General features: G+C 46.4%; 2 protein-coding genes across 4 annotated transcripts in view; one reads left to right on the forward strand and one right to left on the reverse strand.

Moving 5' to 3' along the window:
* timeout (circadian regulator timeout) overlaps positions 1-27,023 on the reverse strand; it is a 318,914-nt gene that overhangs the window by 97,773 nt on the left and 194,118 nt on the right. The window lies entirely within an intron of this gene.
* The window catches only part of LOC119172098 (uncharacterized), a 252,954-nt gene that overhangs the window by 92,176 nt on the left and 133,755 nt on the right, over positions 1-27,023 (forward strand). For 2 of the 3 annotated variants that reach the window (XM_075892931.1, XM_075892933.1), the window contains exon 1: positions 7,866-8,782. The exons of the other annotated variant lie outside the window; for it this stretch is intronic. The gene's annotated coding sequence lies outside the window, so the exon portion shown is untranslated. Of the gene's footprint in view, positions 1-7,865; positions 8,783-27,023 lie in introns of those variants that run through there. 3 annotated transcript variants of the gene reach the window in all.

The following is a 27,023-nucleotide window of genomic DNA, read 5'->3' on the forward strand; positions in this document are numbered from 1 at the left end:
AGCCTGTCAAGAATTTGACGATTGCGATCATACTAATAAGCGTTATTGTACGCCGCTGCAGACGTGCGAAACAACACGATCTGCTGCGGGCCGCGACAGTTCTTCCTCCTTGCCAATCTTAATGCTCTTTTTCACGTGACAATGCACCATGGCTTAAGTGAGTTGAACGCTCCGCACGCAATAAGAAAATTGTTGGGTATAGTTGTTTTATTTTCACGGTGGCGCTAGCACTATTTTAGGAGGTTTACGGCCATGTTCGTACAGTCGAGAGGATCGTTCTAAATTCGGAAGTGTCCCGGCGAAATCGGGATAGTTGGCAGGCATGTATATGCATGGGAAGTCCGGAAAAAAGAATATAAAGACTTTTTTTTTCCTGAGAGCGTAGGTGAAATACAACACTTTACCGGATATATAGAATAAACAGGACAAAATGTGACCAGCTTCACGCCATGCTCAAACACTAGCAAGAGACAAAGATAAAACAGCAATGACTCTGTATTAGTTTGTTCAAACGGAGCCTCATGATGTTTTTTTTTTTAGCGTCAGGACAGGATTTCGGCTTGGATAGCTCATGTTGTTCAAGTTGAAGACTTTAGCTCTATATTGTCTAATTTTATCCAAGATCTCAATTTTTATTCGACTTCCTCTAACAATACAACCACAACGAAGGCAACAACAACAACGACGACGACGACAATAATAATAATAATAATAATAATAATAATAATAATAATAATAATAATAATAATAATAATAATAATAATAATAATTTTACAAAGTGCTCGCTCATGATTTCCTGCTGCAAGATTTCAATGATGCATTCAGGGGCATCACACTCCCCAAGCAGAAAAACCCGCATTGAAAACCAGTTGTTAATATTATTTTTTTACAGCCTTTCTCATAAAAAAATTTTCCGCCACTATAACTGGTAGTGATCCACACCGATCACTACCAGAAAGCTGCTATGGAGCCTCCAGCGACAAGTGATAGGAAACCAGGCTATATATTGCGACGCTGCGAATGCACCAGGAACGGAAAACACGGAACTGGTGCGAAGGGGCCGGGGATTGCGTACACTGCTATCTTGCTTGCGTTCGCAGACCACACGCCACGAAGAACGTGAACAGAGATTTCCTCGAAGTAGGAGCAAACGATCGACCAACGAAAACACAAGCACGGATTCGAACGACGATCGAGCTATACAGAAAAGGGGGGCGCGAAAAGCGGGCATTATAATAAATCATGATCCCGGCGGCCCCATCATCGCCGAAGGCCTGCGCAGCCTGCAGCATCCATCACTAGCCGCCAACGGCAGCGAGGAGGCACGGCGGCGACTGTGGGCACAGCGAAGCGTCCACGACGCTGACGCGCCGCCTTACTATATGGACGCACTGCAGCAAGAAACAAGTTGCGTGACCGTGCATGCTCGCATTGTGTGGCGGTACATGGCTGTCGCGAACTGCGTTACGAACTACATACTTCGATATATCGGCACACTCGTTATAACGATGCGCGATGACTGGAGTGAGAGCATAAGTCGCGTGATGGCTGGGTGTGCGCGTTCGTTCAGTGAAACACGGTTATCGCGAAGAGGCCTACGCACTGTAGCTCGACTTAGCGGGCATTTCGATATATAGCCTCTCGCTCATTTATTGATTGATTGATATGTGGGGTTTGACGTCCCAAAACGCCCATATGATTATGAGAGACGCCATAATGGAGGGCTCCGGAAATTTAGACCACCTCGGGTTCTTTAACGTGCACCCAAATCTGAGCACACGGGCCTACAACATTTCAGCCTCCATAGGAAATACAGCCGCCGCAGCCGGGATTCGATCCCGCAACCTGCGGGTCAGCAGCCGAGTGCCTTAGCCACTAGACCACCACGGCGGGGCTCTCGCTCATTTAAAACGATTTATAACGCGGTAGAAAGGACCCGTGACCAGCGTGCGCGAATCAACACCCCGTGCAGTTACACGTAGGAAAAATATAGTTCGACGTATATAGAGCCACTGGACATAGATATATTCACCTATAACCAAGTTAGCTCCTTTGTAACACTTTATTTTTAATAGCTGTATCATCGTCAGACGCACTGCAGAAAAAAACCGAAATAAAAAAACACGATTCACTGAAAGCACAGTAAAACTAGTAAAAACCAGCGTTGTTCTTCTTCTGCTTTGCTCCTTCGTAGTTTTGTCTTGAGCTTTTATCATTCGTTCGGTATCATTAGGCATGACACTTTCGATGCTGTTCAGCTCAGGATAAGCGACAAGCGCACATGAAGCATGCTTATCTATTTCCTTACCCTGTTACTTTTTTTTTATATAGTTGACTCCCCTGATTTCAAGATTTCCTGAATGACACTCTCGACGCCGCGATTCTCAACAACCACGCAAACTTATGGTGCTACCAGCTTATAGCGTTTGTATTCAGTTACAAGTTTGACATACCCAACGACTATCGCGTTATTAATGGCTTACGAGGGAGCGGTTATTATACGGAGGCGTCGAGGAGTCAAGTCTCACCTGTACAATGTACCGATTAATTAACATTATCAAGATATTTCTGTACAATAGGCAGATCAACATCGTCTTGCCCCGAGAATAATCCTGCACGCGAACTGCAGAAAACGAGAAAAGTGAAGGCCAGCCGATATAACAGACCCGGAGGACTTGGCGAAAAAATTGGAACGCGCGCTCGCTATGAGTTGCACGCTGGGGAGCAATAGCAGCGCCGAATGAGCAGTCGGCAGGCAGAAATGAGCCGAACAGCCTCAGTTTGCGTCCAGGGAGACATCACGCGGAGTACGAATCACGTCGACGGAGTCAAAGACCCACACCTCTGCGTAGAGTAATTGAAGCACTAAGACCGAAAAGACCTTCGGGGGTAAATGAGATATATATTGAAGCAAAGTAAGGAAAAATCTACTCAGGATATGCTTTCAGAGTTGTCTAAGCTGTGCATAAGCGTGCAGTTTGATTGTGCTATGCTGCCCCGCCGCAGTGGTCTAGTGACTATAATATACTCGGCTGCTGACTCACAGGTCGTGGGATCGAACCCCGCCTGCGGCGGCTGCATTTTCAATGGAAGCAAAAAGGCTGTACGACCGTGTGCTCCGATTTGGGTGCACGTTAAAGAACCCCATGTGGTCGAAATTTCCAGAGTCTTCCACTACGGCGTCTCTCATAATCATATGGTAGTTTTGGGACGTTAAACCCTACATATCAATCAATTATTGTGCCATAATTGTGCGAGACACAACCCATTATGCCAAGGATCGTACCAACAGCTAGCCATTTGTATGCACCTTCTACCATTGACCGTCCTTAAAGCTCCTCCACATCACAGCGTTTTCATCATTACTAGCGAAATTGCGCAACGGCCTAGCGCGGGGCGCATCCCGCATTTTTTCGAGCGCGCGCCTCCACGGATCATGGTATCTCGGACTGCGCGCGCGCTTCTCAGATCAGACTCGTAATTCAAGAAAGCACGAAGGTCACTTTTTCTTGCTGCCGCGGCCGCGTTTATGAAAAGAGCACGCTGCTCGTAAAGGATGAACAATTGTGACAGTTCTTAGCACTCATCCTTTGTATACTTGTGCTTTCGTTTCGTGCATTTTTTTTTCTGTTTCAACAGCGTGCTTTAAGTGTCTAGATCGGACAGTTGTTTATGCGCGGTCGTGATGTGTATGCTCATTTCGTGAGTGCTTTCTGCTTGACGTACGCACTGTAAGTTTCTAGCTGCTTGCCGTACTTCCTATAAATTTGCAATTTGTTGCTGGAGCACTCATTCATTTGCCCTTGTGGCGAAACAACGAAGATAAACACTCAGCTACCTCGGCGAAGACATGTTTCACACTTGTGTTACACCGATACCTGAAAAGAAGGATCACCCATGTTTTTAAACACAATTTCGTTCAAGATTTTTTACGATACCTCTGCCCCAGATTTGGGTGCACGTTAAAGAACCCCAGGTGGTCTAATTTCCGGAGTCCTCCACTACGGCGTCTCTCATAATCATATGGTGGTTTTGGGACGTTAAACCCAATATATTAACTATTAATTACGATACCTCTGCGCCGTCTGATTTCATCATTTCGCTGCACAGCACGAGCTTTAGCGATCAGACCCAACACTTCGGAGCTGTGAGCAGTGTTGCTCTACACTTTGTAAGCGGACATGCATAGCTAATATCTGTTTTCCTCCCCATACCCGCCTATTCCCCCCCCCCTTTTTTTTTCAGTAAAATATATTCGGCATGACAATAATAGGCACGGAAAAAATAGAGTATCAGATATATGGTCACATAACCAGAAAACACGCGTTCAATAGATCAACTGGCATTTTCTCGATAGAAAGCAGCCTGTGCATCGCGTCGAAAAGCATGATGGCTGACGTTTCTCTCATATTAAACAGGCCAGACCTAACCGATGGGTACGATCGGAACCACGCAGGCTGCGTGCTACACGTACAAACCATAATGCACGTCAGCTGCTTCAATCTGTCTCCATTTTGTTGTGCATCTCCTGGAGTTTGCTCAACGACGTCTAGACTGCACGAGATGACTCTTACACTTACACGCTACGTGCCTAGCGAAGTAGAAGAGAACTATGGGCCTCGGATGCACAGATATACGTTTGCGTACACCGCAGTAGATTAGAGCATGCACGTAACGGCGAACAGTCACGGTACCATGAACGCCTGGGTGACGCGGATACGTCGCAAATGAACTCTGACAGCGTACAAGCACTGCCCGAAAGGCACCCGCGAAGGACGTGTACCATCATGAGTTCACTGTTACTGCTTTTACATAGCAGGCAGGCTAAATATCAATTTCCACGCCAATCTCAGGAAAAGCGGTGTGACAGACACTAGAAACTATTTCGCAGTTATTTTGTGTTTTGCTTTTTTTTGTGAAAACTTACCCTCGAGGTACATTAATTTTTGTTTATACGAGTATTAGATGTGTGCCGTAGGGTCAGTGTTATGCATGAAGTGATGCAGTGTTTTGCGAAATCTGCTATCATGTACTCAGCGGTCATAGCAGTCGTGTCACTATAGCGGAGGCCAGCTTGCTGTGGCTGGCGGGAACGCTGTTCTCGCTGTAAGCCTTAACATGAGCATTAAAGATGGCATGCAACAGCATACATTACTGTAACAGAGCAGCACGGAAATGCAGCACCTATATATGCCACCAGTTATATGCTGCTGTGACAGTCTGAGCCCCATGTGTTAGTTAAAACAGTGCGAAGGAAGCCTAGATAACGAATTCAGAGAAATTATAGCGAAATATATTTTCTTTTGCGTATTTGAACTACTGCAAAAATGAAGCAATTTAAAATGAAAATGGGAGCAAAGACAACACGTCGCAGAATGGAGTCAAACCCATACTTTTGGAACTAGAGTGACGTTGTTTGCCAACTACGCACACGTTATTTGCCAACAACGCACACATGATGGCTTCATTTTAGGTTACTGAGAGATCACAAAAGCTATTCAGCGCACCAACGGACGTGCTACTATGCACGTTAACACCGAGACAAACTCAAAACATGAAGCAACAATCCTTAAAGGACCCGTAAACCACCAACGGACACCCGCGCGCTGCTGTCCGTGCCTTTTCTCTATCGAGAACAGATGAACAGAATAGTTGACGTAATGACGTCAACTGACGCTGTGTACAATACAAACGACGCGGCGTACCAGAGACCCTGTCAGTGGGCAAACGAAAGCTTGTTTACAGCTAGCACATGCACGCGCCTGTTGCGTTTCCACCTCGGACGCAGCACTCAAGGGAAAGCTACGGAGGCGGAGCTTCTGCACATGTAGCACTACGCGAAGCAGTCCGTTTTGGCGCGCTGTGGAAAGTGACGGGGGCGCACCATCAGCGCTTCACGTAGACGCAGACGCCGCTTAGCGTTTGAGATGCACGTTAAAAGGTGGGACTTTTTCACTCGCTCAAAAACGTCAAGTTACAAAAGATAAAAGAAATACGAATATCTTACAAGCGTGAGCTGCGTCCTTTCTCAAATAGCGCCACGTAGAAAATGAAAGAGGAACATTTATAACTTTCATTGAAAATACGGGCGCTACTTTGGAGCTACCTTCACTGACAGTGGAATGTACGTAGTTCGGCTTTGTAGCTTTCCCTTCAGTGCCAAGAAAAGTTGCCCAGGTGGTCAAACGAGCCGAGGAACGCAGCCTAGCGAAGGAAAGAGCGAAACGAGGAAACGCGTGCATTTCCACCATCGTTCACTGCAGACTCCTATACACCATGGCAACGCCACATTGATATTTCTACCTCTGGGTGGTCTACGGGCCATTCAAACAACGTTACGCTAACCTCGGTGCTTTACTTCATGGTCCAACTGTATCATCCCCAGTCGTGATAGATTACTAGCTGGCTGCCGTGTGGTGATTAACGATTTCCACTTGATGAGGCTGTGTCGCTCAATACAACGTTGCAGTCCGTCGCCGCGTTCAGCTGGATATAGCCAAGTGATAATTGCTACTCGCTCCCACGGATGGATAACCGAGAACGATTTGGAGGTTGCGGCTTACTACACCATTTGGGGCAATATTAGAACCGAGGGGTGCTTCCCCATTTCCGAAATGGAACCTCACCACGAAAATTATTACAGCGGACGAACGTTTGACCGCTAGTGCAATTTCAAATGCATATGTAGGTAAAACAATCTTCAGAGTTAAATGCGTATCGCGATTCCAGAGAACTACCATATACTACAATATATAAAAAATAAAGAAAAAGACCGCAGAGCAAAGATTCACCCTCGTGAATTCGCTCTGCGAGCGGGCGACGGATGGTTTCTGTTTAATCGAATAGGCTCATGTTACCGCCAATAGACACTATACACGCAAGAGTGACAAAGAAAAAAAGACAAGGTTCCCAGAACAACACATTACCGTGTATTTTGGAGCAAGACGATTACTGGAAGAGAAAGTGGCACGATTCAAGACCATGCTGCCGAAACGCCAGCGAAACAGCGTCAGTCTGACGTCACGACTGTCAAGTACGATTTCGGACTGGCCCAAGAAAAAGTAAAGTACCCGTATCCTCCTTCGGGCTCTTCTGTGTGGAAAAGCCTTGAACGTGGCATTTTATCTGAATTTCGAGAATGAACGACGACGAAACAACAACGGCGCTTCACCGTCTGTGCCCACGCCATTGCCAGAAAAAAGTGTGGCTCGACACACGTATCATCCCCTACAAATTGAACCTATGTACTTATTCAAAATACTAAAAGACCGAAAAATTCAAAATGGTCAATTTAATAACGCAAACAAACCACGTGCATGGGGATGGCTTCCAAATATACCTGCGCGAGGCAAAATATGCCGAAGATTCAATTCTACGACCAGCTGTTTCATCGACACGATATGACCAAAAAAGGCATTTGACCCTAAAGTGACAATGGAAGAGGCAAAAATATCGTTTTCTAGCACGAAGTGCCTTTGATTTCCAGGTACGAAGCGCAATGAAACGGGGCATTATGACGCTAGTAAATTATTTTCAACGAAGGCCGCTGAAGGCACGCGCATGCAGCGAATGCATCGTACATCAATTTAACTTCCCTTGATCTGCTTTGACTACTGAGACTGAAGCCATTGCTTTTGCAAGAGACGGTCGGAATGATTTTGATTTTGTCTACGTCGTCCCCGGTATTCATAAGGCCGACGACACTTCCTTTATATTTTTTTTTGTTTTTGCTCAATCACACCTATGGAGGAGCATGACAAAGGAAAAGCACGACCGAGTCACTCGAAGAAAAGGGCAAGCAGAAATCGAATCGACGGCGACAAAACGGGGCCCGCCGCTGTCCGTGCGTAGAGCGCCGAAATGATAAATCTCGGGATCGCCGGCGAAGGCGGGTTAGGCGCGATGGAGGATGGAAAGGAGAAAATTTCAGCGCCGAACACAGCACCGCCCCGCGGCGAAGTCGCCCGAGCTAGAACCCCGCGAAGGAACGTCAGCGGCTCCCTGGGCCACCGACGCCATCTCGACGCGAGCGCCCGAACGCCGGCGCGCGCGGATAAAAACGAACGCCGTGCGCGGACCACGAACACTGAAGGAGCGGCCACCACGGGAGCCGAGCGCCTCTGAACGATTCCTCCCACTGGATGATTTGGCTCCAACATCAGCGTTGGCCGGAAGTGCTCTTTCAAGCTGGTTGGAAGGTCTTCGACGGTACGGAGCTCACCGCTGCTTCGGCGCGTGTGGTTGAATACTTGAAGTGCATCGCGTGTTTCGTCATTGAACGGGAAGTGATTGCCAAGCCGTAGTCGTGGCTACACACCCCAGTTAAGGACCCATTTGCACGGATATTCAGGAGTTTAGTTCGTTCTGGGGGTAAGCAGCGACGAACTTGTGTTCCGTGGACTACAGGAAAAACGCACACGCAGCATTCTATTCTAGCGTGACGCACACATTGCGGGGGAAAAAAAAGAAAGAAACTCTCACTTTTTGTAGAAGAGAGCGAGGAAAACGCACTCTTCCTTTCATCGAGAAAACTGAGGACTGCACAAGAGTCTGGAGGTACTAAGCTTCATTCGAATGGTCAGTTAGTGCTTTGTGCCGCCGTCAACTCAGGACTTGGAGTACCGGGTGCGTTAGAGGAAAAAAAAAAAAAGTGAGCGAGCAGAACTATTGAGGCTGACCGCCGGTACGACACGACTCCGGGAAGCCGGCGCAGCTAGCACCGTTGGAAGCAGCAAAGCGTGTCGGATTGACGAAAGAGCGCCGTCGCAGAACCAAAGGCCAGGTGAGAGATTTCTATACAGTGTTTGAATTATGAATGCAAGAGCTTGCTGCGAGGAGACACTATAGTTTCTGGTCTGTTGAACACTCACATAACGTGACGAAATATACGTCATAATTTATGGGTACAACGTGACAGTACATGATACAGAGACAGAAAAAATGCTCTAAAGGTTGCATTTTTTTTCTTAGCCAACGGGACAATAATGGCTGCAAGTTGCTTACTTTTGCAGCGCAAGCGACGACCTGACTGTTAACAGCAGTTGCGACCATCATTAACGCTTAATGGGAACCAATGTTCATTAGTTTTTTCCACTTGTTCGAACATTGCCGTAGCCGACTTGGTGCCGAAATACAGCAATGTCTTGCCTTAACGCTGAAATCTGTCGATTACAAATGTACCACAGCTATATGTTAGCTACGCTATCAAGTAATCTGCGCTCCTGTGATCCAGGCGCTATAGTCGTGGTTATCATAAAGCTATTTCTCACACTCAAAAGGTACGAAGTCATTGCTCTCACAGTGCTTATTAGGAGCGCATGAACACATCTCTGAGCTTGCCTAGCGCTCTCTTGAAACACATAGAAAACGGTAAGAAACAATTGACCCGTACGATGTTCACTTTTAGTGGTGATAAGTTGCGCTTTGAAAGCAACTTCAAAGAGCTAGTCAGACATGCAAAAAAACCGTGACACTTGTTTTACCTTTTAGCTGCCACAGTAGTCTAGTGGCTATGGCGATCAAAAGCTGAGCCGACGGTCGCGAGATCGCACGCCGGCCTCAGCGGCCATATTTCGTTAGACGGCAGATGATGTAGAACTGTGTGCTTTTTTTAGGGGCAGGTTATATATCCCCAGGTGATCGAAGCTTCGAATGCCCCTTCACTAAGTAGTCGCTCATAATCACATCATAATTTTAGAACGCCAAACCCCAATAATTATTATTTTATGTTTCTCTCAAAATTTCACTTCATGCTTCAGGCGGGCGACAACGCACATAATCAAGGAGCTCCCTAAACGCAATCGAGATAAAAAAAGCAGCCTGTAGTCATACGCGTGCGCATACGAGGGACACGCAAGGGGTCCCCCTTAATCGTCCGAGGGGTGGCCAACTTTGTCCTCATAGAAGCGAGAAGTCATGGCGATGCAGGAGTTTGACGAAAATGGCGGCCCGGAACGACAATTCTTGCATTCCTCGAGCTGTTCACTTCCCACTGTTACCTCCGGAAAGCTGGAGACTGAAGGCAGGCCACTTTGATTCTGCATTTGGTTCCGCCCTTGCCGCCTAATGCTCTGTGCACGCTTAAGCCAAAAGCAATCAACTTTATTAGCGACAGACGGAGCGAGCATGCGAATAAATGAAAGACACTGCATCAGGACGGAAAGGCGGGCTAGTTGGCAATTCGTAATTGTTCAGCGAACTGATACGCCGAAGAAACACACACACGAAGCAAGGAGGAGGCACACAGCACGAACGCTTCAAACCACGCGTGAAATTTCTGAAGCGTATCAGATTTCCATAAATAAGAATCAGTGTATCAGCCATCCGTCATTATCACTGCACGACTGTGAGTTTAACTATATAGATAATTTTTATTGAAAAGTGCTCCGAATGAACACCACGCAGGCTGCTCACACTGTCGTCTTATTCTTGTTGACATGCGCACCTTTGTGTATTTATATGTCCTTCTAACGTGAGAATAAACCAACTGTTAGTAAAAGTGCTGGTGCTGTGTGCCTCCTCTTTGCTTAGTTTGTGTTTCTTCCACGCTCCCAGTTCACTGAACAATAATAAATGAAAGCTCGAGTCACTTTCGTCAGAGGCTTAAGTAAAGCCTACGAAAAAAAGATGGAGAGGAGGAAAATAATACTGATAGCCTATACATATTGCACAGATAAAAAAAGTTTTATTCGGAACACCGGCTCGCATATTGTGTTTCTAGACTCAAACACCATACCCCCCCAACACTGAGAGAAAGAATACATCATTTATCGTCGCAATACATCATTTATCACCGTGCGAACGAAAAACAAATAAGGGAGATGTACATTTAAAAAAATCAGAACCAAATACAACGGTAATCATTTAAACTTGCGGAAGATCCAAAACTTGCATAAGCAAAGCAATGAACCAGACAACGGGCACGCAAACTCCACCACAACGTACACTTGTTGACGTCTTGTTAACACGTATACCGACAAGCGCTAGTCAGGATAAGCAGTACAAGCAACCGGAGACGGTCGAAGACATCGCATACGGCTTATTGTCGCTGTTAGACGCAGCTGCTACGAGCCACTCAGCGAGTGCGTTATGGTCATCATCGGAGGCCAACCCTTCGGCATACAGTGGAAGAGGACGTAACCGAAAAAGGGCGGGACAACAAGGCCATAACACTCCATAACAAAACAGCTGAACAACATCGCGCGAAGACGAATATGCATTCGCTCACGGCATGTATTATAGAAGTACACGAAGCGAAACAGTACAAGAGAGCATACAAGAGCACGGGTGAAAACGTACGGCAGCTGCACGTAATGGCGTAGGGGCCGGCGGCCTACAAGAGCAGACAAGAGGAGTGAACACGCAGTCCTTCTACACGCCTTTCCCCGCGCTTTCCTCGCGGATGCAGGCCCGCAACGCGCGGGCTCCGAGAAACTTCGGCCTCGCATGTCTAGCAGCAGCGAAAGCGCCATCAATATGCCATATAAATGTTTTACGACCACGGGACCTCCCAAGGCGGAAAGGGTAACATTAACGAAGGCACTGCTAACAAGGATCGATCGTGGCAGCCCACCCACAACTCGGGGCTGCCACAGCCACGGCACGCCACGGTCCCAGCAGGCGGACGGCCCCGGACCCGAAGACAAACAGGGTCCGGGAACTCCCGGGCACATTAAGGGGCATTAAGCAGCCCGCCACTGGTAGCGTCAAGGGCGTACGTGCAGGAGCACGGGACAGAACCGATGAGAGAGAACCTAATTCACTAAGGCACGCGACTCGAGCGGGCATCCTGCGTGTGGCCAGCGGCCTTTGTCAGCGCAATAGTGGCGACTTCGGTAGTGTAACAATGCAAAGTCATTGAGCAACACAACGCAACAAACACCGTTGCATTAATCATATTAGCCGACAGACACAAAGAGAGAATTCGGCATTGCATAGGTATGGCAGGTTTGTGCCGGGCCGTACGCATGGTACTATACTCCGAGCGGCAAGATGTGCAAGAAAATGATCTGTCATGTAAAGTAGCCATAAAGCAGCTATTGCAGCAACTATCACAGCTGTGTAACTCGAAGCTACCCGTCACCCTTGACACTACTCGTTTTTTTTTTTGGTTGCTTTCATCCATCCCCGCCTCTCGTCTACGGTCAAGATGCTACGCGTCTACCGTGAGCAAATGTCGCAGCTCGATAAATGAGCCAAAAAAAAACGAAAAAAAAACGTGAGGTAATATATATATCTTCAAACTGCCTTCGCTGCATCCTACGCTGACTTCTACGTGCTATGTCGAAAAAAAAAAAGATTCAAAAATAAACTAACGAATCATCAACAATGTGGGCGAGTCGTAGCTGGCCGCTGAGCGCGTAATAACACGATGCTATATACACTGCGCACGCTTGGCTGCCCGTCGCGTCGCCGCTGTTATGCGTCTCTGGCACGGGCCTTATTAAATGGCTAACGAAATAATAAAAAAAACGATATAGTGACGTCCTTAACGTCGAAAATCGAGCGCCGCGTTGTAATAGTACTCGCACCACTGAAACCACTGATATTGCGCAATGCTATGCGAATGGTGCACATAAAAAGAGTGCACACACGTGCGCTAAAACGAAGAACAGAACACACGCGCATCGCGGTATTTTATATACGTGTGCGTAGCACTGCTTTCTTGCGCATGAAGGCGATTTCCTTTCATCCAAGTTAAGCTAACGACTTTTGTCGCCACGTGTGCCCACCACATTCGCAAAAAATATTATATAATAAGCTAAAAGATAGAGCAAACAAAATGCAGAAATATAATGTGAGCGCAACGAACTCACTAAGCTAACGCTATACGCGTTCTATGCTCCCTCGCGCACCCAGGAGGAAACAAAAACAAATTTATTATAAAGGCCTCTAAAATAACTTCAATGCCCTAACCTTTCATATTTTTGTTAGCTATCCCCCGTTTTCTTTTTGCTGTACTTTTTTTTTCAAGCTCTGAAGAATCGTTTCAGTAACACAACGCCAGGCGATAACATCACCGTCTCTTGGGAAAAACGAGAAAACGGTAACAATTTAAGAGACGACTGGCCATTTTGTGGAAACACCACAGCGAAGGCAGCACCATCAGCCGGTATGAATTTAGACAGGCCCGTTTTCTAAGGGATCCAGGCAATATACTTTATTAAAGAAAACGGAAAGGACCGGTAGCAGCACACGACGTATGTTCAACGGTCCCGATTTTAAAAAAAAAAACTCGAACAATGTGCACGCCATTAGCAGTGTTTTTTAAACCATGCCTATTTAGGTTCATGGTCTTCAGGTGGTGCAGCAGAGAGGAAACGACACACACGCATACGGAGTGTTTAGGCTAACGTCAGTATAGTGTAGCCCATCAGAACTAAGCTACACCTATCCGTGCCTCATGCCAGGGTTACAGTGGCGTTTTAGTTTTACTGCGTTAGCTTATCATTCGCTTTCCTATTTCATTTTTTTTGCTTATCAGTCATATTTCAACACCTTTCCTGTTCAACACATTGCAGCCAACCGCATATATCAGCCACTTAACCTCTGTATTTCATAAAACTATCTATTAGCTGAGAGGACAGGCACAAATCCAGATTTGATAAAGGAGAGCGAATGAACTATAAACTACGATTCCGGTTTGAGAGGAGAGAGAGAAAACCAAAACGCACGTCATAAATTGAAACGTCACAACTTCGTCAATATTATTTCGTCACATTACTCGATCCGATTAATTTACGTTTTTTGTGCGATAGCGTTAAAAACAGCTCCCTGTGGTGTCGGCGGTGTCGTATTCTTTGATTATCAAGAAAAAAGCAAAGAAGGCCGTAAACGAAAATCCCAGGTAGATGTAACTCAAGATAGAAGCTGAAGTTTGTTCGCTCTTCGGCTCTTCTTGTGGCACAGTTTGGTACCATCGAGAAGCGAAGGCTGGGTAGCGATTGGCAAGAAGATCGAGATTTGATTGATATGTGCGGTTTAACGTCCCGAAACCACCATATGATTATGAGAGACGCCGTAGTGGAGGGCTCCGGAAATTTCGGCCACCTCGGGTTCTTTAACGTGCACCCAAATCTGAGCACACGGGCCTACAACATGTCCGCCTCCATCGAAAATGCAGCCACCACTGCCGGGATTTGAACCCGCGACCTGCGGGTCAGCAGCCGAATACCTTAGCCACTAGTCCACCGCGGCGGGGCAAGACGATCGAGAGAGAGAGAGATAGTCGTCAATCAATAAAGAGATAGAAAGAACCATCTTTACTTATAGGCCATTTGAAAATGCCACGTATGCTTCTTTTCGTACATATGGTGCCTGATCTTTTAACCTCGCAATGGGCAATCTGCGCTAAACATGCAAAAGAACCCTTATTCCTTCCTCCTAACACGTTGAGTTTTGTCAAAAAATACGAACGCTCGTAAAACGTGTATACTTAAGTTATATTCCGTGCGTTCAAAATACTCAATGTGATGTTATCTAGTCGCTTCGTATATAGCTAATCAATTACACAAGCAGTACTACCGGGCGTTTTCGCGTGTTGCACATTTAAGACTCAGCTAGAGCGGTCAAGTGAACAAGCAGAAACTTCCATTGAATATAGTACCGTATGCACAGCACGTTGCAATTGACACACACACACACACACACACACACACACACACACACACACACACACACAAAAAAAAAAAAAAGAGCCGGAAATGACGGAATCAGAAGATAAGAACTCAAGGGCAACCATATATTACGCCATCCTATTAAGTAAATCGTAAGCATTTTGATTCTTGGGGATATTCGCTTATTACGACACTTGCGGAAGGCAATCATGGATGGAAGCGTTTTCTAACTGACACACTCGGATCGATTCAAGCAATCTGTTACAGAGAAAGAAAAGCATTCCAAGACTGAAAAGTTGTTCGCAGGCATCGTTTACATTAGCCATAACGAAGGCTGCTTTTGAAACGGCCAGAACAAACGCGTTTTCCTTTCACAAGCAGCATCCGTTAGATTACAACAAAAAGCGAAAAAAAAGCTCGTGCAAAAACAAAGCCCGCCGGAGCGAGCAGACCAATGTATACGCGCTAATGAAACGACGTTTGCTGCATTTGTTTTGATGCATTTTGTTCGGGCCGTACGTTGAATATCTAATGCGGTTATTACCAAAGCTCAGCTCTCTGAAAATAACCCTTCCGAAGTTTTGGCTGAGTGCTCGGAAGCTGACCTTTTGCTCACTGAAAGATGCCCGTGTGTTATGTTTGATTACACAGATAGCGTAGTTGTCTCAAGATCACGTGAGGCCCATTGACAACTGGGGCTAACATCATTTCCGTGCTGAAAAGGGGCTCACCGCCTGTAAAAGATGCACGACGCAGAGCAACAATGCCTCGGGGAAAAGCTCACAAACCAAATCAACTGGAGCTACTACGTCGTTCTACTCTGAACGATTAGAAATTTCATTACACTGCGAGACCATTCATCGCTTGAGCGACATAGCCAAACGTTTTGTTGAACTAACACATCAGTAAGCTACACGTATGTATATCTTCTCCCCTTCAAAAATAGAAGAAGTCTGTTTTATTATAAGTCCTTACACTCCATTGCACAGACCGATAGAGATGTACCACACGCTCAATGAAGTGGTGCCCGCTGAAACGGCAGCTGATCCAGTATAAGCTCTGCCTATATATCGAGGCTGAAGATAAAATAGAAGTAACATGTAATTCAGTGTATATTCGCACCTCAGCAAGAAATGTTGCAACAACAAATTCGAACAACGACGACGACATCATACATGCAGTGCTTAGTTCTTGCTCGTTCTAAAGCGAAATATATGTATTTTATTTGTAACTGCATCACTTAGCCGATTATTTCACGCCTGACATCTATGGACCACCACAGACAAGATGAGCCATTTATTTCGGTGCAGTGGCCTACGCTTCATCTCCATCAACTGTATAATCGACTTGTAGGAATGATACCATATATTTACATTATGTGTTGACATTGTGGTATGGTTACTTACCGCGGAAACTGTACAGTCCTACGTTATGTAAGCTGGAACTGACTATACGATATGGCTGATGCGGCAACTATAGTGGCCTACCTTTTTTCTGAGCCAAGTGTAATCGGTAGCGCGTCCGCACTGCGACACACGTGTGCACACACGCGCACATAAAAACACATTTTTGCTGGAACGCAAAAAAAAAGAAAAAAACGCTAGGGCAATACAAAAATAAAAAACAAAAACGAAATGGAAGTGTGACAACACCATAAGCCGGCTCAGACAAGTCTCGACTTTAAAGAATACTTAGCAAAACAAACGGAGCGTTTACAGCAGGAACGTGCCTTTCGCTAAAACGAGGGCTCCGCGACGTCTCAGGCAATTCCAAGTGCCTCCCAGAACACGGAAACATGCTTAGGCAAACGAGCTCACGAAGAATGAAACAAAAAAAGTGGGGGGGGGGGGGCAAAAAATAAATAAAAAAACAGCAGGGCGAACGAAAAACGGGGTCACTCGAAACACGAGCGAATAAGCGCGCACACTCTCAGAGACAGAACGGCGCGAACAGCCTAACGGCGAAAGAATAAGGTAATTTTGTAACGCGAGCAGCCAACGTCACTTTAAGATTATAAGGGTCACAGAATGGTACGAGGCGAGCTAGAGGCGGCCATTCGCCGTCGTCTGCGATACGCCAGAACCCAAGGTAACCGACTGCCCACCACATTACAATAAACGAACAGGATGCTGGCTGAAAGGATAACGCAAGAAAAAAATTAAACGAGCAAAAAAATGTACAACGCATGATCCGAATGTGATACAGTTGCTGTCATTATTTTGCATTTTTAGTCCGCCCACTCCGAGCTGAAAAGCAAAAAAAAAAATAATCCAAGAGAGAAAACAACGAAAACAACATGGGACAAGTCTGAGATCGTCCGCTCGGCTGTTACACCAATCATAAAAGAAAGATTTCAACAGCTGCGCCACAACAGCGGGCGCACTGGAAACAAAAAGAAAAACGCAAAGGAACAGAACGGGTCTTGCGAAGCGTAGTGCCGGCGAACAAGGCAACACTTCGAACATAAAAAGTAGAAAAATAAAAAAAAAGGTTTCGTATGACTGAAGAATACCCACGGCATTTCGAATCGAAAAATGAGATAGCGAACAGGAACAATCATGTTGTGTTGTTCTCTATTCCTTTATATTTATTTTTATTTTCGGAGAAAATTACAGTACCCGGTCGCAGAAAGTACAAAACGTCCACATCGACAGGCGCGCAACCGGGAAAACTAGAAACTAAAATAATATTCAGTCACCGGAGAGGAAAACAAAAATGCGAGTGCAAAATCGATAGCGAAAGAGAAAAAAAAAGACAGCACGCGGTAGTACCGATGACTACATCATTTTTATTTTATGTTTTAGCAAAAAATAAAGCTTCCCCGAACGGGTAATCAAATCGGGCAACCGACCGAGCCGAAAGGAGACGCCAAAAGAACCTCCCCCTTCAAAAAACGAACCTTTTCGGTGGGAAGTAAAAATTCAGTCACAAAGAACGGAAGGATCGGGTCAGAAAGGACGCAGGCCAAGACGCGCATGGGCACTCCTCAACAAGGCAGCGCTTCGAACACGAGCGAATTCTGCGAAGGTTCAATCACGACAACGTTGCAATATATATATATATATATATATATATATATATATATATATATATATATATATATATATATATATATATATATATATATATATATATATATATATATATATATATATATATATATAAAGAGTGTGCGTGTTTTTCAAATAGGTACAGTAAGACAAGACTGGTCTCGTCAACCGCAACGAGCAGCCGGAGTCCAAAGCGGGGCAAGTATACCAGCGCAGTGGCTGGGGAAGATAGCTCAGAGAAGTCAGGCGCCTGCACCGCGAGTCCAGTGAGCCAATAAAAGCAAAGAAAAAGGAGAGGCAGCCGGAAGGCCATCCACAAACTTTCAATAGCGCGTTCAGATGGAAATGTGCCAGACGGGACTTCTTCCATTCCAGCGGGCGCGATGCGCGGAAACCATGACGAGCTTTGAAAGGAAATTTTCGCGAACCAGCTGCCAGGGTACGTCACGTAGAGAGAGGAAGGAAAAAATATAAAAATAAACGAGGACTTGAAGGAAAAGAAGGACAGGAGTTTCAATTTGAGATGCCGAGTTGCATTACAGTGCAGTTCTCGACAGGGACTTTGGAGCAAGCTAAAATTTTGCAGCGAAAGATTTCAGACGGAGAAAAACGGTGCCTGTTAGGAATGCAATTTTCGGACTGCTATTTCATGTAATGTGCGAGAGAGTGCTCGAGCGCCAATTTGGTGAAGTGTAGGCATATTTATTTGAGGTTAGGCTTAATATTATAATGAATAATATTAGTATATTATTATATATATTAATATGCTTCGTGACAGCCATACACCTTCTGAGAGCATGTCATGTTCAAGTAACAAAGGTTGTGAAAAGACATCCGTATGACTTATTGCACTTGAGCTGACATTATTTAGAACGTAATCGAAAGTCAACTGCTCTACGCCTGCAGGGCGTTAATGTGCTTTTTGGAGACAGTAGGGTATGCATTTCGATCGCAGCGGAGGTGATGGGAAGCATGTGGCATGTACGCATCGTTCAGTGAAGGCGTTCATTGTTATTTCAAGCATTCAATGAAAACTTTTCTGACGTCCTCCTTCATAGTTAAACCTGAATTTATTATTGAACAAATAAGCAACTGATTAACTAAATAAAAAAAAAGGAGAGAATCCGCTAAAAAATACAACCAAATCTTGTCGCCTGTAAAGGGTGCACCGCGACGAACCCACTTGCTGTGAGGGAAAGCAAACGAGTCGAAAAGCGCTAGCATGAGGAATGGCGTTTTTCACTGGGAGATACGGAGTGGCCGCCGAAATCCTGGAGCGAGCACTCGGATTGCACCAAGCCAAATCTGCCACTAAAAAAAAAAAAACGTCAATGCTCACGAGATGTGGTTCCGAAAGTTGTCTACGCATACGTCACAAACCAGTTCCGGAAATTATTCCATTTTCCGTTATCTACGTTTCCATGGCGAATTTGTCCCCACTGCAAATCACGGATTTCGACCCCGCTGTAGCGGAAAGCACGGATGCCGTTTTCTCGTGTTGGGCTGACAAATATGAACGAGCACGTAGTAATCTCTCCGGCTGTGCGTCGGCTGCTGCTGGGCGTCCTCGTCGCTAGACATCCGTTCCTCCATAGCAGCGAACGCAGCCATTTTGTAAAGCTCAGCACACGCACAATGACAGACGTGACGTATGCTGCTGGTAGTATTTCAGCCCGAATCCGCGAAATGGCGCCGGAGCAAACAGAGCTATTCGGCTCGGAGCGAACCACTAGCGGTTGAGATATATGAAATGTGTTAGTACATATACTGTGAGTAGAAATAGGAAGGTGTGCGTGTGAATGTTTTATGACAGTGTGAATCGCTGCAAGCGAGCTGTACATTGACATGTTATTTCACCTGGTCTCAGTGTGCTATTATGCTTTTTGTTTTCCTTTTTTGCTGATTGTTCATATTGGGTGGCATTCATTATTTTTTTTTTCGCTGCAGAACGTATTGATACAGAGTAGCTGAGATAATATGAGCCTCAACCTCTCCACAGCAAAACAGATAGAACGAAACAGGACATAGTTGTTCTGCAACTGCCATTGAAAAGCGCGGACACACTACAAATCCACCAGTGATATTCGTATTCGTCACCACAGCGAAAAAAAAAAAACTGCTCCCTATCTACCAGTAAAAAACGTCCCAAGTGAGTGGCATAGCTACATCAAGTAATATTAAACTACGCGAGAGAGCGCAGTTGAGATCTGAGGGATATTTTAGGAGCTGCATCGTTTTTTTTTTTCTTATAAGGCGTAACTATAACTAGCCGGCACTTAATTATTCTTATTTTTCAGTAACCTGGCAAGTTGACTGCGCCAGCGATATTTTGCCACTCGTGCTTCAGCCGACACGCACGTGGTACCCCAAATTACACTTAACAAGAGAAGCTCGAATTTCAATAGGCAGCCGAAAATTTTAGGCACCTCGGAGAGCGATTACCACGGCAGCCACCGAGTTACTCGCTGAGCTGCAATAGCAACAGGCCTGCAGCACTGGCGCAGACTGGTGCCATACTGCTGCAGCTGAAGGCTTTCACCTATAGCATCTGTGCAACATTTTCTGGAATGTCTTGTTTACTGCAGCACACAAAGGGGCAATTATAACACTAACAATGAACCTTGTTCGCACTTTTCTAGCATCTTGAGGAAGAGAAAGATAAAAAGAAAGGCGAAAAAAATCCAGATTCGGGTTTTCCCTTTGTTACATGCACTGGGGGAGGGGGGGTAGACCGAAGAATTGCGATTTGGGGAAAACTTAATGTAGAGCAAAAAAAAAGAGAAAGAAACAACACGAACTCTGCTCCAATTAAAAGCATGCAGAGGTCGGCAAATATTTTTCCAAAACTGCAGTATAACGTACGCACAAGGTTCCTGTGCAACGCCAGGTCTGCTCGATCGATTAAAACTTTTTCGCTGACAGGCGCTCGTCGTCCGATTTCATGAGGTGAAGGAAGATAAAGCCGCGCGGAGCGGTACGGACTCAATATGCAGCAAGGTGAAGCGAGTCCAGCAACATTAATGCACTAAACAAAAGGATGTAACAAGAAACGCAAAGTACGAAACCGGAAGTTTCTAAACAGGTTATCGACTTACTTCCTTTCCTTATTACGCAGGAAGCGTAAAAGCGCACAATCGACTGAACTTGTTGGCGAACTTTAAGAAAAATGCGCAGAAACCCGGCGAAACATCGCTGGTCACGAAATATTGTAAGGCAGGACCCTTCGGTAAAAAAAAGTGAACAACAGTGGCGTCTCAGGACTAAATTCAGTCGGCCCTGTAACGAAGCGGTTAGTTATCGATTAGTAGCGCATTAAGTTTCCACCACGCCGGCATGCACCCACCGCGTTCGTCCCGCTCGTTCGGCGGAAGACCCGGATGGGAAACACTGGCGTCGGGACGGCCCAAATTAAGAGAGCGGAAGGCGGACAAGGAGAGATCCTCGCACACAGGCCAGTGGTGCACATGAGGCCCACGAAGAAGCAAGGTAACGGCGATAAAGAAACAATAAGGAAAAGCAACGCGACTCTACTTCAGTAATCGATGAACCACACGGAAACGTAGGCGGGGCTCGAAGCCAGGAACACAGGAAACCACGGAGCGATAGCTGCAAACCGAGGGAGGGTTCCGAAGAAGACGAAGGAGCCGGTACGGCGCAGAGCAACAGCGTGGTCAAACGAAGGGAACACAGTGTGTGGCCAAATTAACGAAAATGTGGCGTCGGCGTCGGCGTTCTACCGTGCAATGAAAGCGAGAAAGCGGAGTGCGTGCAAGACGACGCGAAGGAGGCGAGCGAAGCGCCCATTAGGCGCAACCGCGCCTTCCTTTTCCAGCGACCATTTTGGCCGCAACCGACCGAGACTTCCCTGGTCTCCGCCTGCCCCCCCCCCCCCCCCCTCTTCCCCTAGCTCTCGGCGTTTCGCAAACCACCCCCAACCTCCCCTCTTTGAAGGCAGGATCCTTCTTCCCGCGCACCCTTTCCGGGTGCGCGGCTCAATAAATCGAAGTCAGACAAAAGGGTATCAGCAATAAACGCATCCATCGTGGGGACGCTCTTCGCTTCAAGGAAAGCAATGAGCGCTGAATGAGCGGCAAAGGAGGCAGCGACAACCTGGGACCGGAACAAAACAAGCGAGAGAAAGAGACGGGGAGAGGGGACGATCGCTGTATCGCCCGTTGTGTTGGACGAGCTTCGACGACGACACGTCGAGATGCTGGCACCGACTCGACGAGCCAATCGCGGAAAGACAACATTGCCGCAAACCTGGCTGGAAGGCACGACAAGTTACACACGCTGGAAAAAAAAAAGGGGGGACGGGAGGACAACTCAACAGTGACTCACGAGGGATGGGGTAAGGAGGGATTAAAAAGGGTACGAATTAAAGGTATAGAGATAGAGAGAGGAGCAGGAGGAGAAAGAGATCCGCAGGGACAGCCACATACGGAAGTAAGGAGAAGATAGGAAAGATGGACACGGCCGCAGAAGTTCGAGGACGGGGCACCACTCAGCGAGAGCTCTAGTCGGCGTCAGGAGATGGCGTAGGGCGAGCCAGCCGGGCAGAGCTGCGCTGTCGTCGGAGATCGCGGGGGCACAACCGGTCGGCACGAAATCCAGCGAACGAGTGCCAAAAGAAAGGCGTTTGAAAGCTGCGGCATCTTTGGCGGCGGAGGTGTTGGTTTTCGGGGCCCCATACACAGAGTTGTTAGCGAAGGCGGCAACAATAAAATCGCAACAATAAAACCAATTTAACGCCTCGCGACACACACACACACACACAGACACACACACACACACAAAAAAAAAAGAGAGAGAGAGGGTGTCGTGTCGCGGTCGCGTTCTCGGCATAGCTCTCATTATTTTTTATTTCTTCCACGCGATCTTCCATTTGTCTCATTCCCGACGCTCAGTCCTCGAGGAACAGAAGCGCGAGACTACTTCGCGGACAGCAACGATCCGAATCGAGTCAAGGCTGACGTCACTGACAAAGCAACACGGCGAGCACAAAACTCGCTCGATGCCTGCTACGATGAGCAAGAACGAGTGCTCCCGCGTGAAATGAATGCGTTCTTAGCCTACCGAGAGGGATGAATAATAAGATTCGGGCACCCGTTATAGAACCCCAGACGGTCAAAACTAATCCGGAACCGCTCCACGACGGCGTTCCTTCCAATCGCGTCGTCGCTTTGGCTCATCATATCTCGAAACCAAATTTACAAAACTTCTCTTCCAAGCGCGTTTTCCTACCAGGCTTTGCTAGTGATATGTACCGCATTGTGATTGGCTGGAATATTGTCTTACAAAAAATTTTACCTTGAAACGTTTTTGCAAATAAAGGCTCAAAATTACTTTGGTTGAAAAAAATATAAAAAAACTAATTGATAAATTAAAAAATATTCTGTCACACAGCAAGCAGTGCGCTATGGTTAAACGCAGAATGATTATCAGCTCAGCGGAATCTGAGCCTACCAGTGCTCACATATATTAGAAATCGAAATTCACATAATCTTGAAGTCCAGACAGAATACGCAGGAGATGCGGTGTCGTCGCAGTAAGTTCACCATATGCTAATACACCAGCGAAACAAAGAAAAAAAAACTACGATAACCGCGACTTAAAGGGCAGGAGGTATCAGTACATGCCGCACACTAAAGAATTCTCAAATTCTATACGGTGTTCCGTATAGTTTGTAAGATTCATGCCAAGATTTACGTTTCACGCTAAGCGTGGCACTTCCAGATGCAGGGCTTGATGAAAACCAAAAGCAAGAAATCCCGGAAGAAAACAACCTTGCGTGAAAAAACCGTACGAGCACGCGCTACACACAGTTCTATCTACTGTGCAAAAATAATCGAAGAAGTGCAGGAGGGCCGGGGAGGAGGGGCACAATGTATATAAATCGAAACTGTCACCACACTCGGGAGATATTGCCCCAGCGAAAAACAATTTTGCTGGTGCAAACACTTTTACCCGCTCGAATTCTTTCTCTTCTCGAACGAGGAGTCGATATCGGGACTTAACAAGAGGGAAGAAAAAAATAGAAACACAAAGAAACTAAATAAATGATGAAATGGCGTTTCTGCTATTCCTAGAGGACCGCATTCACATGCTAATAAGGCAAGGGCGACGAACATCTTCCTCGGCGCGTCTCCCGTGCGCTTACAAATATTTTGCTCCCGAAGTTCAATTTATTTCCGACTCCCCAAGAGGTGATTTTTTTTTGTCTTTTCAGCCCCCGCCACGTTTTCTTATACACATCCCCCCCCCCCGCCTCATTCCAGCAACTTCTTTCATTCGCTAGGAGCCGCGTAATAAGTGGGGCGCCTCCGCTCCCGCGTTCCAGCTCCTCCCTTCGTGACCGGCTTATCTTTCGCCGAGCCAGATGTATGAGCGCGCATTTATCATTGAGAAAACGCAGCAGAAGTCACGAACTTTTCCTTTCTCCCAACGTTTCCCACCTACCACGGGTTTACCCTGCTTGTCGTCAAAGGATTAAAAAAAAGCTCCTACCTTCACCATCAGCCGGAGTCTTCCGTCACCCACCTTCCCCTCATAGCTTGGTGAGCAAAATGAAGAGGAAGGAACAGATGGCGGAGAAAAAGATGGCTCGATTCGCGCCGCGGAATAATAAGGGAGACGACATGCAGGGAAAACGAGACCCCAAGGAAGACGAGAGCGTATAAGGTGCGCAGCCCCAATCCATTTTTTTTTCACTGAAGAAACGGCTGCTGCCAATCTGAAACATAGCACGGCGCTGTCAGGGCCCCCACGTGTGCCGAAGGATGGGAGGACGAATAGCCGAGCAGGAGGAGCAGGAGCATAAGGAAACCATAAGGAAGGAAACGCGACCAAGACCAACGTCATTTGTTTCTTCACAAAGAAACAAATTAAAAAAACAACAGGCAAGCGAGTATCAGCCGCGTGCCGAACAACAGACCGAAAAGCACGCTTTAAAAAAAGGCTTTTTAGAGTACAGGCAGCGGGGGACAATAGTTGATGTGACCAAGTGTGTTCATCCCAAAATTAAAACAAAAAGAAAGGCAGCGTAGCGTTATTAAGTTGGAAACAGAAACGAAAAGATGACTCAGAAAACTGAATAGGAAGAACACAAGCGCCAGATGTGCTGCATACGCTACGAGAGGAAGGATTATAAGTAAAGAAGAGGAAAGCCTCCTTTTGATCGCTATTCCCACACAGCCTGATGCTTAGATGCTAGCGTAACGTGCTATCGCTTCACTTATTATTCCAGTTACTGTTGCGTCTAAAGAGAAATATTAAAGCAACTGAATCTTCCTAAAGAGTAAGACATCTTTAACAAAACGTGACTTGAACTTTGAATGAAACGAAAGAATGATGAAAAGAAAACGAAACGTGAAGAAATGTGCGTCTATGAAGGGAAAAATTATGGACCATCTCCCCGAAGGGAACTCTGATGTGATGCGAAGCAGCAGCGGTGAGCACTGCGTTGACCCTGTTAAAACGGGAATCGACGCGGGTGCACGAAGAATGGTTTGAAGCGAAACTCGGAGTAGCATTTACGCAAGTAAACGTTTGTTTGAAACGCTACAACACGCGAGGCGGGTTGGGTTTCGTGAAAGTTTCATCGCAGATAAACGAGCCGAAAGAGCGTTTTGCACTCGACGTGCGGTCGAGCGTTGCGGGCGGTGGAGAGGGTGAAACGAGAGGGAAGTGTGTTGTGAGCGGGCAGAGGAGCCGGCAGCTGCGGGCGATGCGGCGAGCGTGCTGCAGGTGGGGGAGAGGGCGACGTCAGCACGCACCTGCGAGGGAAGCGTGCGAGAAGAGCGCGATGTCAACGTGCAGCTGCGGCGCGAACTACTAGGCACCGCTCCAACACCTGCGCCGAAGGGAAAGCATTGCAGCTTGTTCGTACGGACCGGTGTACGCGCGGTGTTACACATGTGAGCCAAAGAGCTGCTTCACATCTAAAAAATGAGCATACGGAAATTGAGAAGACGTGGGAGAGGACACGTGCAAGGCGGAAGAGTTGTTTTTACCAACAAGAATCGCGTAATAACACTTATCGAGCGAAAAGAAATAAATTATGTGAAGCCACCTCGGACGGCGAGAGATATGCACAGTTCGCCGCTCTGCCAGGTGTCGCTGTACAGCGAAAGCACTTGTTAAAAAGAGACAGAGACGACAAAAAGAAAGATGAAGCGAGAATGACTAGGGTTCGGAAGGATTCACGATGCATAGGTGTCGGCAGGAGCATTAATCTTTATGCAGATTTCCCTCTCACTTTTGCTTTCTTGCTACGCCCACTTTTATTTCTTTTTTCGTGCCTTATAATCACAGACGTGTTCCAAATTCGTGCACGGCAGCTTCCGCTGGCTTAGACAAGCCCGCAACGTACCTCCATACTTTCATTTCACGCGCGAACACGCATCCTTATTCCAGCTTAAGGAACCTATCATTCATTAGGTGTCAAAACGTTTGAGTTCCTTTACATTATCACGCGACATCTGTGCTCACAAATTATTAGGATTATTAAGGGAAAGCAATTGAATCCGACAATTTTCTCGCCATACCCTAAAAGCTCAGCGCTCGCAGCAGGTTGTGATCACCCGTAACTGAAGTAAGGGATGCTTGTTATTTCATTAAGAGAGAGCTTCGACCTCAGACATTTCATCAGGTATTAGAGATCTCGCTCTCGGGCCAGCCCAGGAAGCTATTGTGACGCGTAGCAGGCAACCGCTACACTACAGACAGTGCAAAAGTATAATTATACTATAGCATATTGTTTTCTACTTTTGTTGTTTGTGCTGAAATACGTACCCACTCCTGCTACGTCTCGAATTCAAGACAGCAGTATTTGTAAATAAATAAATAAATAACAAAATATATCAGCCAGGGACTGCATTCTCGTGGGCGCAGCCTTGCAAATAAGTGTACGCTTCGCAGAAAAATCCACACGAGAACACCGCGAACGCGTCGATGGCGGCGAAGGCATCAGCTAGTGGATATGTGTTATTCGTTGTATAGCCATTTGTTGTATAAATGAGGGCAATGAAAGACACCGAGATTTCGATGTAGGCGACACTCCAGAGGCCTCTGCATACTATGCGATGTCGCTGCACATTGAGAAACACCAGGTGGTAGAAATTTCCGTAGCCTCCAAGTGTACGGCGTCCCTTATATTCGCTTATTCTTATTTTGGCATGCCGGACCCCAGTACTCATTAAAATAGTCCCTCCAATAACTATTCCCCCTTTATTTAAATACAGCGACGCAATTCGAGAAAGTACACTATTCGGTGGCGTTTGAATATCAGCAGCCATAACATCTCACTGATTACATACGCGTCATTTTCACCTTGGTTATGTAGATTGCGACACGTTTG

This window comes from Rhipicephalus microplus, chromosome 4 (genome assembly GCF_043290135.1).
Source record: "Rhipicephalus microplus isolate Deutch F79 chromosome 4, USDA_Rmic, whole genome shotgun sequence".
Lineage (NCBI taxonomy): Eukaryota > Metazoa > Arthropoda > Arachnida > Ixodida > Ixodidae > Rhipicephalus > Rhipicephalus microplus.